The sequence below is a fragment of the Rhipicephalus microplus genome, chromosome 6 (assembly GCF_043290135.1).
Source record: "Rhipicephalus microplus isolate Deutch F79 chromosome 6, USDA_Rmic, whole genome shotgun sequence".
Lineage (NCBI taxonomy): Eukaryota > Metazoa > Arthropoda > Arachnida > Ixodida > Ixodidae > Rhipicephalus > Rhipicephalus microplus.
In genome coordinates, this window is record NC_134705.1 from 96,294,532 (window position 1) to 96,306,670 (window position 12,139).

At 46.0% G+C, this 12,139-nt stretch overlaps 1 protein-coding gene across 12 annotated transcripts in view; it reads right to left on the reverse strand.

Moving 5' to 3' along the window:
• Positions 1 to 12,139, reverse strand: part of Snap25 (Synaptosomal-associated protein 25kDa) — a 339,638-nt gene that overhangs the window by 126,417 nt on the left and 201,082 nt on the right. The gene's annotated exons all lie outside the window — the stretch shown is intronic.

Below are 12,139 nucleotides of genomic sequence, written 5' to 3' on the forward strand. Positions count from 1 at the left end.
GGTAAAGGGTAAGTATAAGGCCCTTTGTTACAGTCGCTACCCTGAGATGCTTACGCAGACACGCCGAAGGAGATAGACTGACGAAAAAATACCAGAACGAAGATGAACACGCTTGCAATTTGCGATGAAGTACCAATTACTTGCTGAGTCATCTCACGAAAGGTAACTGTCGACATCCCATTCGACAGCAATCAGAAAGCTTGTCTTCTGTGCTTGACTACATACTTCACGTATTTCGCAGCTTGCGCTACAATCACAGCCGAGTGGCTGGGCTCGCGCTGTCATCACGGCGGCATAGACTGAACTGTGCGTATACCGTCTATACCATTTGCGGAACAGCGCTGAAGGATGTGGCTAGGGATGCCGTTACGTGGACCTACGTACGCCTTTAACAGAGGCGTCCACGACAAAAAACTGCAACACAAGAATTCCCTAAGCGTGAAAAATAACGTGGCCTGTTTGTGCCAATGGTATCTCTTTCCAAGTTTGAAGATTGGGTTCACTGGTTAAACATGTTAAACACTGTTTACACTGGTTAAACACTGGTTACTATAAAATGACGGCGCAAATACAACACGCACAAGAACGCAGTAGGCACGAAAACACAGCTGTGACAATGTACAGTATTAACGTAAGGCCTCAACAGTTCCACTGTTCGCACTCTAATGACGCGCTCTAATTTGATGAAAATCACAACTAATGTCGACTAGTGCGCACTAGTGCTGTCGAATGTCGTCAAATTTTGGCCAATAAACGCGTTTAGAAATAATTACTATACCACAATTCGCTAGTGCGGAGTTTACACTGCGATTTACGGCCTCTTAGTAGCACGAATGCAGGTTAGCGCTGCATAGTCTTCAGAATAATTAAGGTTAGACAGCACGTACAATCGTCAGTGCGTGTTTCCTGTTTACGAAAAGAAACAATGAGACGTGTCAACCTTAACCATAACCTGGTTTATTTTTTACAGCCATGACTACGAGGTGAAAAAATGCGACGACCCGTGAGTGCGCGGAAGCAACAAAGATCAAACGCTACTAGGGTAAGTAACCTCGAAAAGTCTCTTTACTCCTTTATTTTCCGGCTTTGTCGGCATTTAAAGCTATAAATGATCTTCACCGAAGCATGCACGAACCAATACCTATTAAGTCCCTGTGGCTTCCTCAGGCTGACATCCCCAAACGTAGCCCCACCGCGGTGGTCTAGTGGCTAAGGTACTCGCCTGCTGACCCGCAGGTCGCCGAATCGAATCCCGGCTGCGGCGGCTGCATTTCCAATGGAGGCGGAAATGTTGCAGGCCCATGTGTTCTGACTTGGGTGCACGTTAAAGAACCCCAGGTGGTCTAAATTTCCGGAGCCCTCCACTACGGCGTCTCTCATAATCATATGGTGGTTTTGGAACGTTAAACCCCACAAGCCAATCAATCCCCAACGTGAAGTTGCGCGCATGTCTTAAGCGTGGTGACAAAGAACTGGAAAGCTATAACAAAACGCACTTCAATGGAGCCCTCTAATAAAAAAAAATAATAATGTCTGGCGTTTAACATCCCGAAACGCCGATATGATTATGCGAGACGCCGCAGTGGAGGACTCCGGAAATTTCGACCACCTTGAGTTTCTTTAACGTGCACCTGAATCTAAGCCCACGGGCCTCAATTGTTTTCATCTCCAAATGAACCCCACCTCGTACTAGACACCGGTTCGGCACGTTTCGGTTTCGATAACTTTGATATACCTCATGCACTAAGAAAGCTCATTGCACAACCGGAACAATTCCCAACTTGACGTTGTAACCGTTCAAGGGTTATTACGCATAATAATGTATCCGGAGAATTAACACGCGCGCGATGTCAGGGCGGGTATTCTGCGATAGCAGGCAGCGCATCGGAGAAACTTCTGACATCCTAATTGGATGGAGTCGCGCAAGATAAGAACGAGCGATAGCTGTACGCCCGCGGCAGCTCGGAGGCCCATTTTTTTCTTTTCTATAAAACCCACAGAACTTCCAAACACTAGAACAACAGCGGTCATACACCCCTACCCCCCAAATACACAAAAACGACAATAGGAAGCACTAAAAACAGACAAAAAAGAGGAAGCCAGACAGCCTTTCGCAACAGTGCAGCGGTTATCGACGCGACGAAACTCGCGCAATATCTCAAAAAGCGCCCGTGCAACGTTACCAAGCTTTGCGCAAAACCCCGAAGCGTCACTAGAAAGCCGACTAACCAGGTAGGCTCCGAATGTGCTAGCACGAGCCGTTGGTCTCAGATCCACGAGCTCTTCAATCTATCAAAATCTTTGCACGCAGATCCTGTTAATTGGTCATCGTTTTATTGCTACTCAAGAAAGGAGGGGTGGAGGGCGCTGCCTTGTACGCACACGTATAGGTACCTTCGGCATATCGCTATTTGTTAAAACCACCGCAATACTAAACAAGCAGTTATTGACAGTCTACAAAAAAAAAAGAAAAACGGTTTACCTAGCTTTCAATAGTCTGCTTTCAAATTTATCAGCCTCGCCATACAACCAGAAACCAGCAAGCTATAGCCCCTCATGACTTCTTCCTGGCTTAGTTCATCAATCACTAACGAATGGCAGCGCGCGCGAACTTCATAGTGAACAGTCCCGCTAGTCTTCCGATCACCTAATAAAACAGTCGCGAGTACGAAACCCGTGGTTTTCACGTACCGTGTTCTTTATAACTTCTACTTAGCGTCCCAACGGTTTGATTAAAGCTATGGTGGTCAGTCGTCTTCTGACCCCGTTCTTTTTCTTTTTACCTGAAGAGCCAGCCTAACACGCAGTGTACAACTAGCCCCTAAATAATGCGCCCAGAGCCCCTTCACCCACAAACACAGCACGCGTCTGTCGGTTGTTGATGCAAGAGGTGCCAGGTGATCCTTTCGCTAAGCAGGCACCCCTTTCGCCGCAAGCATGTACACCCTTTCCAAAATGAAACAACCTCCTCGCCCGTTAGACGAGGCGGACATTGTTTAGGGTCGCCAATGGCAACACGTCGCATCGCAGAACACCACGCCGGCCAGCCGAAAGCGGAGCATCTCCGTTTGCAGTCTATAAAAAGAAAGCGAAATAAAATAAAGGAAGCGTGCCGCTGACAACCTTCTGTCGGTCGTGGTAGTTTATGTGTACGTGTATCTTGCAGCACATGGAAGAGCAAAATCGATTGCGCATGCTTCGACAGACTTTTTCTCGCGTAACTAGATATTTATGAAGAAGACGTTTGTCCTTGGTTTGCACAGAATAGTACGTGAAATGGCTTTTTTGCCGTTATGCGGTGCCTCATAATAGGTTTGACGTCCGCCAAATAGCACCGGAACAACAACAACAACAACAACAACAACAACAACAACAACAACAACAACAACAACAACACACACGCACGCACGCACGCACACACACACACACACACACACACACACACACTCACACACACACACACACACGCACGCACACACAATCTCAGATGCTCAGTGCCAACGCATACACGTAATCAACGGCGAGTCCATTGCTCGCCCCACGCGCACGTGTTTGCCTCATGGCGTACATGCCCACTTCGTTTCGTTATGTAAGCAGAAACGCCTCTCCGGCGAGACCAAACACCGGCTTGTGTGGCCAGCAAGCTATGTGCACGCCCAACTAGCGCGATGCATCTGACCGAAGGCTCCGCACGTTCCGAGAATGATCAAAACGCGAAATATAGATGATAACCGAAGGCCCGCCCGTCCGTCACCGGAAATAACTATAGTCATAAAAAGCATGCTATTCAACCCAGAATGCTGCTAAAAAAAATCAGCCTGTTAACTAGTCGTTCAAACAAAAACAAAGTGACCTTAATGTGAGACGTTGGGTGTGAGAGGGGAAGTCGCCCTATGTATGTTTGTAAACATGCAATAAACTGCGGGCCCTCTTTTTTTTTTTTTTTCTCCGGCGGTGTACTGACTCAGTCATGATATCGAGCCTAAGGAAATGCGAGTTATATACAGAAAGAAGAACGCGGAGAGCAAACAAACAAAAGAAATTGCAAGCGAACGGCGAACAATAATACACTGTCCAGACGATTTTATCTGATGAGTAAACATGTGAATAAGCTTGGGTAATCTGAGATTGTACATGTCCTGAAACCCCGACATGTCCTTGAGGAACGCTGCAGTGGAAGGCTAATAAAATTTCGACCATGTGGCGTCCGCTAACGTGCACTTACAACACGCAGTACACGATGCACTACCTTTGCACCTCCATCAAAATGCGAGCGTGGCGGCAGGTATCGAACCTACGACCTTTTCACGTATAGGCAGCCGAGCAGCGTAACCGCTACATCACCGCGATGAACATCAGATGGAGTTGGAGCTAAAGCAACACTCTTGAAAACACGATAACCAGTCTAATTACCGGCCAGCCACACAGCTTCCTAAAGCTGGGCCTCCCACAAGGACAGCAGCTCTGGTATTATGTGTCGCCCACAACAAGTCAACGTAGGCTTTACTCAGTGACTGACTGCTTCCGCTATAACACGACAGTGACTATAGCTGTCGCGTCCGCTTACGTATGCTGTGTGTCTGCGTTATGAAATTGAATGCGACACGTAAATTTCTTGACATCTGCTAGAGGAAGCTATGGGCCCCATTGTCACGCATGCATTACCAGCACCCACCAAAGCACGAATGGACTCGTTTCAAAATTTGCGTTATCTTTTTGAAACACCAGATGAGTACCCGCAGAAACCAGCCTTAAACAAGCGTAGAAAAAAAAATCACCAAAACGTTTCGTCCTCACTTTAGCCGGGCGTTAAAACGAGCCGCGAGAAATTTGCATGCGTCACACGGACGGCTGCTTAAAGCAAGAGAACCGACGCGCGATTCAGCCGCAATATTCTGCTGGAAATAGAAACTACCATCCGGTAGATAGCCTAATTACGCGCAGGACAAGAAAACACTTGCTCACTTGGTTCATCGTACACAGCGGCCTCCGACAAAGACAAGTCGCGATCGTGCACACGCAAAGTGTAAACAATCACGAAGCACGGAGTGAGAACGAGTATTCGCGGGTGCTTTGGAAATGTCAACTTGCGTTAGCATTTCAAGTGAAAGCGGCTCGCCACTTTGGTGACATGTAAAAAATGTCGCATAGCAACTGTCGTTAGGCACGTGTACTTGCGGAGTAAATAACTCACAACACTGTGTACAACTTGCAGTGTGAAATCCCACAGCGCCACGAAAAATGTCACATGTTGGTAAACCAGCAAAAAAAAAAAAAAATCTAGCCGTAACACAACGGCGCGCAAGTTTGTTAGCTCTTCCTTGACAGCCTATATATAGGCTTAGACTTGGTTAAATGATGAATATAATGTGCGAAATGACACACGCCTAGGTGCATATCTTGACCTTAGACGCCTCGTGGAAATAACATGACCATGCGAGCTGGAATACAAACCTCGGCATGCACTTGGCACACGCACAATCCTATGCAGTAAGCAGTTCCCGAAGAGACATCCGGGAAATTAAACAAAGGTGATCAGTGAACGTTCGCAGATTATTGTTAGCGCCACCCTCCCTCGCCACTCTGTCTTTCGCATCCTGTAAAGAAAAGTACTTACAAAGTCAAGACGGATATTTCTCTCTCTCACTGTGCCCATACGCACGCACGCGTAATCAACTATGAAAAAGAAGATTAAATGTAAGTACGGCATATTGATGGGCCAGGCGCTGAGCTACACTATCGATGAAGCAGCCACGAAATGCATGTTCTCTCTCTCTCTCTCTCTCTCTCTCTCACACACACACACACACACACACACACACACACACACACACACACACACACACACACACACACACACACACACACACACACACACACACACACTTCAAAGATTGCATGCTATTTAAGAGGCGCGAAGCCTTTTATTCGGCGCCAATCACTCCTTTGCAAAGTTTACAGCCTTCGTGAAATGCTCTCCGTCTTCCGAGCTATAATACAGCGGGCTCGACTCGTCGCGAGTCGTCCTAGAGACCCGAGACTAAGGGTTCCTCCCACGCCCTCCTTATCCATGCCTTTATAAGTAAGTAAAGATGCTATCTCTCTCTCTCTCAGCAATCAAAACAATTAGGAAAAGCACCTATCGAGATTTTATATAAGTAATTGAAATGATAAAAAGCATCACCTATATTCCCAACGCCTATTCACATAGCGATATGAAAAGCAACAGAAAAAGAAAACACAGTTCAGTCAGATAACACAGTATTTGGTATAACATCAAGTCCCACGAACACCATTCATATGATGAAAATAACACAACACATAACGTTGCCAACTAACATACGAACTCAGAGGGTAGTGCTCATAAGCGATGTGTTAGCCTTCCACCTCTGGCAGCTATAATGTGAGCGCAACAAGCGCTCCACACACGAACAACCAAAGCTGCTCGAAAAACCTAGCGAAGTGTATGAGCAGCGCTCTGTCTTGGCGACGCTAACGCCAGAGCCGTAATCGACAGTCATCGGCGAAAGCACCTAAGGGACGCGGCGACAACAAGCACCCTGAAAATGCGGGCCATACATTTTACGCTTCCAGCCAGGCACGAGACTGCAATGTTTTGTCAAACTGCGCAGGCTGACAGTTACGAAGGCAGCGAATGAGGCGGCGGAGAAAGCGTTCAATTTGTGTGTGTTTCTCAGCAGCACTGGCTGCCCGAAGAGTCGCTAATTAAAAGTTCTCTGTCCCCGGGGAAAAAAAAAAAGCCCAATTCGTCCAAAACATCGCTTCGGAGACTGTCTATAAAAAGGACGATAGCGGATAAGAAGTTCCCGATAGACTTAAACAAGCTTAGGCCCGACGCCTACAGCGCACTCCTCTGTACGTACTTAAACACAGTACGATGCTTTCTCTCTTCCTGTATCTCACTTTTCCTCTAATTCTTTCACGAGTCATTAGAAAGCGACGTTAGCTAGCAAAGACAGCCGAGTACGCGGACTGCCAGCGAACTGTTTGTATACGGTGCCCCATCTGGGGTCTTTCCAAGCCTAATAGCCTGCACGCCCTAATTAGGAACATGCTCATTCCGATAGGAGAGGGCTGCATTTAGCAGAGACAAAGAAAGACAGGCGGGAAAGGTTGTTTTACGCCTCGTTTCCTTAGAGTGTGAGCAAAACAAAAAAGAAATAAAGAGCGGAGATGAGAGTTCATTCGTCGCTGCCTTTTGTGTTGTACACGTGTCATTGACTTCATTGAACTGTGCCCCGGTTTTCTTCGTCTTTTATTTATCTGGTGACAAAGAGCATAGACTGGGAGGCCCACGGTGTCGTGCTGGCGAGTTATAGAAGTCGGTGCGCTGTCTCCGTTAGGCCTAGCGCTTATCTAACAATAGTGACACACGTACTACACTTTTGTTTCGGATAATACTAATTCTCGCATAATACAGATACACCAGAAAGCGTGACCGACGCAGCAGTCCGGTGTTTCATTGCCGAAAATTTTGGGCACCCTGCTTGAGCCATATGAATGGCCAGTCACTTATGCACCTGCGTTAACCCAATAGTAATAATAATAATAGTAATAATAATAATAATAATAATAATAATAATAATAATAATAATAATAATAATAATAATAATAATATCTGGGGTTTAACAAAAACAAGACCACGATACCATTTGGAGGGACGACGTACAATGACGGGCTCCGGAAAGTTCGACCACCTGGTGTTCTTTAGCGTGCGCTCACATGGCGCGGTACACGGGGCTCTACCATTTCGTCTGAATCGAAATACGACAACCACGGCTGGAATCGAATCCGCGACCACAGGTCAGCATTCGAGCACAATACCCACTGCTCGGTCACAGTGGACTGCACCTATGCAGTTTCTATGCACCCGTACACCCTTAGAAGATTCAAGCAAAGGTCAATTAAAAACAAACAAAAACTGAACTAAGCTTGCAGCGCAATAGATTTCATTGCGCGCATATTCTTGTTTCTTACCCGCGTGAGTTCATTACAAATCTCGCGCATTAGATTGCATTTATTAGGCAGTGAAGTGTGAAAATAAACAACGAAGATTCACATTATAGAGGCCAGGCCGAGATCCAAAGGTTAAAAAAAAAGAAAACTACCGAAAACCAAGTGAATTTTAAGGGTTTCGCGATTCCAAACGCGAAATTAAAAGCGGAGAATCTTAAGCACATGCGTCTGAAGGACTCGCGCATCGTTACTTTTTTAGTTTTGTTCGCTTATTTTTTTTACCGCCAGCATCCCAAATTTACGATTTACGATTGCGCTTTCTCCTTTAGCTCAAACAGAAAATGACCTTCGAAACTTAATTATGCTCATAGAAAAGTGATAATCCAAAAAAAAAACGAGAAAATTTACTTTTACAAAGTGACCTTGCTTTCCTGTAGTGCTTTTCTATAGTGAAATTCGCTTTTCTTATTTTAAACGGCTCATTAGAAGCCTTTTAACTCTCCCATTTTTCATGGAAATGAGCCATTTAAATGCCAAACCCTTCCTTTTTCAAAACAGAACAGCTATCCGAATGGATAACTGAAGATAACGATAAAAAATCTAGCGAATTAAACATTTGCCTTCTTGGAAGCAGCGCCAACATCTTTGTACCAGGCGTGAGAGACTCTAACACCCAAGTTTCACTGTCCACGAGTAAAAATTTTATCACGGGATTTCAAATACACTAGCCATGCGACAAATCAACAGAAGAGGACTAACATTAGTGGAAGGCTGGCAAGGCGAAAATAAAAAAAAAAGTTACAAGGTCACTTATGCATTCACTTGAGGAAACTCAAAAGGCGAAACTCATGTTGATGTTGTTCTCCTTTTTTTCCTTGTCAGTCATTGTAGAGAATAAAAATGATTGTATTGTATGGCAAACGTATGACACCTAATGTGTCATAGACGCTTCAAGTTGTATAAGGTATTTGCTGTCGAATTTGTCAGGTTCGGAGATGTTGGATCCTGTATGCTGTATGTTACAAACGTCTCACAGCTAAAGTGTAGCCGGCGCCTATCTGTGAGCCAACATTTTACATAATCTCAGTTAAAAAAAACAACTTTATGAATAGCGATTTATGGGGCGGTACGCATTATCCCATAGCTATATAAGCTAACCAGAGGAAGCCCCAAGATCCTTTGAGGTATGCTAGCATTGCATTATTGTAGTTTCTGCACACTCTGGAACTCACCGACAGGACAATTTTTTCTGCTCCTAGTCACACACTTCTTCACTGCAAACGAAAACGGCGTGGGGCCACAGTATCCATAACCAGTCCTCCCCTGATATCCACCCTTCCCCATTCACTAGGATAACGTACCAACGTTACGGAAACACGCTCGTCTCAAGCATTGGGGCACACAAGACAGAACAGCGTATCCAGACTCTCCACTGACTGTAGACAAACAGAGAGAACAATTTAATCGTCAAGTGTGTTTGTACTCCTCCGGGTTCCTGAACCTCCACGCGGCCCCACACGACGTCACATGACTATATCTAACAACATGTACAACTAGCCTTACAGGATACAGTCATACACATCGCAATCCAGTAAGCGGTGACCTCCGTATCCGCTGTCTCTACCAATCCCATTTCCAGATATCCGCTAACCAACAACGCTCGCTATCTATAGCTACGTAATCATCTGAGTTTGCAAACGCTACAAACTGGCGATCACTTTGCGCGTTTCCCCGCAGAAAATTGAGCTCGACGAGGTGCAAAGACCAGGACAAGAGGAACTTTCTTAGAAAGCACGTGGGCGGATAAAATTGCACTCTAGTCTCCTCGAAGAGAGCGCGGCTATAAGCGACAAATAAATACGAGCGAACTAACCAACAGACATGGCTAACCAAACGAACGAAACCATGACGTGACAAGGGGAGCTTTGGGTGGATAACCAAACAAAGGGATGAGAAAACAAGGGAATAAAAAAACGAGGGTAAGGGAATGGGGCGTCATCGGTACAGTTTGACCCGGCAACGCAGGGGAACGAAAGCGCGAAGATTGGTAAATATCTCGGCATTCACACATACATGAACAAAAGGGAAATAGAAAAACAAAACAAAAAGAAACTACAGCACAAAAATGGGGACAAGAACAAAGCGTAAGGGAGAAACCGAAGGCGTTGGGGAGAAGGAGCGACAAATAAAAGGCCCCGCCAGGCGGAACGGATGGGAACATTGGGGGACGCTGTGTCCAAGAGAGGAAGAACCATTCCCAAAGCAGGACGACAGCTCGAGCATAGGCGGAAGAGGACGGGTAAGAGCGCCCCCTTTCGGAGAGACTCCTTATAGCACGCAACACTCGACAACACAGGGCAGATAGGACTCGGCTGTTTCATAAGAGCATGCGGCCGAACGAGGGAACAATAGGGAGTCGAGCGAAAGATGGAACGCCAACGCCTCTTTCGCGCGCGACGTTCGAATAGCGAAGACGACGAGGTGCAAGCCATGACGTCGCTACAAGGTTGTTATAAGGATGAGGAGGAGGAGAAAAAGGAAGATGTGGAAGAGGAGGCAGTTGCTTTGTACCACCACCAAGCCTAAAAATAAACAAACAAAGGAGGTCTCTCGGACACGCCAAGGAATGAAAGAGTCACAAACAACGAAAGGAAGAGCAGCTATCGAGTCGCGCAGGCTGTAAGACTTTGGGGGCATAGAGAATGCCTGCCAATACGTCATAGAACGACACAAGCTCTGTTAGTCTGGAGCGATACGGTTCCCGCACATGCGTGCGCCAGCGTTGATTACGTGAGAAGCAATCACTCACGCTGAAGCACCGAGTGTGAGAGTTCAGATGAAGGAGATAAACATTATGAAGGAACGAATACAATGACAAGCGGTTGTTGCGGATTTGGCGAGAATCGGGGGTGACTGATTGCATTGCGCAGGTAAGCAAAGGTCCAGGAGTCGAGCGATTAGTTAGGCCCACTGCAACGCGGTCAACCTGATTGATTGATTGATTAAATGATTGATTGATATGTGGGGTTGAACGTCCCAAAACCACTATATGATTATGAGAGACGCCGTAGTGGAGGGCTGCAAAAATTTCGACCACCTGGTGTTCTTTAACGTGCACCCAAAATTGAGCACACGGGCCTACAGCATTTTAGCGTCCATGAAAAATGCAGCCACCGCAGCCGGAATTCGATCCCGCGACCCGCGGGTCAGCAGCTGTGGGTCAACAGCCGAGTACCTTAGCCACTAGACCACCGCGGCGGGGAACGCGGTTAACCTGTCAAGTGCGGATGTCCCAAAGCTAACGCACATACCTCGGTAAGCGTTCGATGTAGTCGAGAATGAGTTGAGGGCTTAGGCGATGCTTGCTACACAAGCCTTGCCTGTGTTTGGACATTAAAGAAAAAAAAACGTTGGCTTATGAACGGCGCCTTCATAATGATGCAGCAATCAGTAGATAAAAATCAAATCCACACTGTAACTTTTGGCATCAAAATGCGCAAGTCTGTTAGCTCCGACTTCCGCTGGCAGCAGCTAAACACTCATCACCAAGTCTGTATCCGCCATTGTCGGTTCTGCACCAAAATAGCATGCGCGACTTAACTTCTTGTTAATAAACCATTTATGCTTTCACTTGTGACACATCACACACTACAATATACACTAAATAAGCTTGCTATCTAATACACATCGTCTTCCTCTGCAGCAATTTTTTTCTATTCAGCATTCTTCAAGTCTTTTTAGACATCTCTCATACTTTATAACCACAAAATTTCCGTTTCGTATCTGTCGTATTCCTTGGCACAGTGTTAACTAAAAACAAAAATTGAATCCGAGGTCAACTAACACTCAACCGATAAGCGCCGTCACTGAAGCCGGCATAGCTAGTGCATAAAACGCTCCATAGAGGGCGCAAAAAAAGCAAAAAAATAAAAATAAAACCGACATTCAATGACGAGAGTGGCCCAAGAAAACCATTACTATGGCCCCACTCTAGAAGTGTCGTTCAACCATATTTTCGGGGTTACTTTTCCGTCACAGTCCCTTTCGCTCGCTTTTTTGATACATTCCCATAGCTTCGCGATGGATGTCGTCGATTTAAAGAGAGGTCACCTCAGGCTGTCGCAGCTGAGACGTGACTTGGATGAGAGAGCAGCCTCGTGTA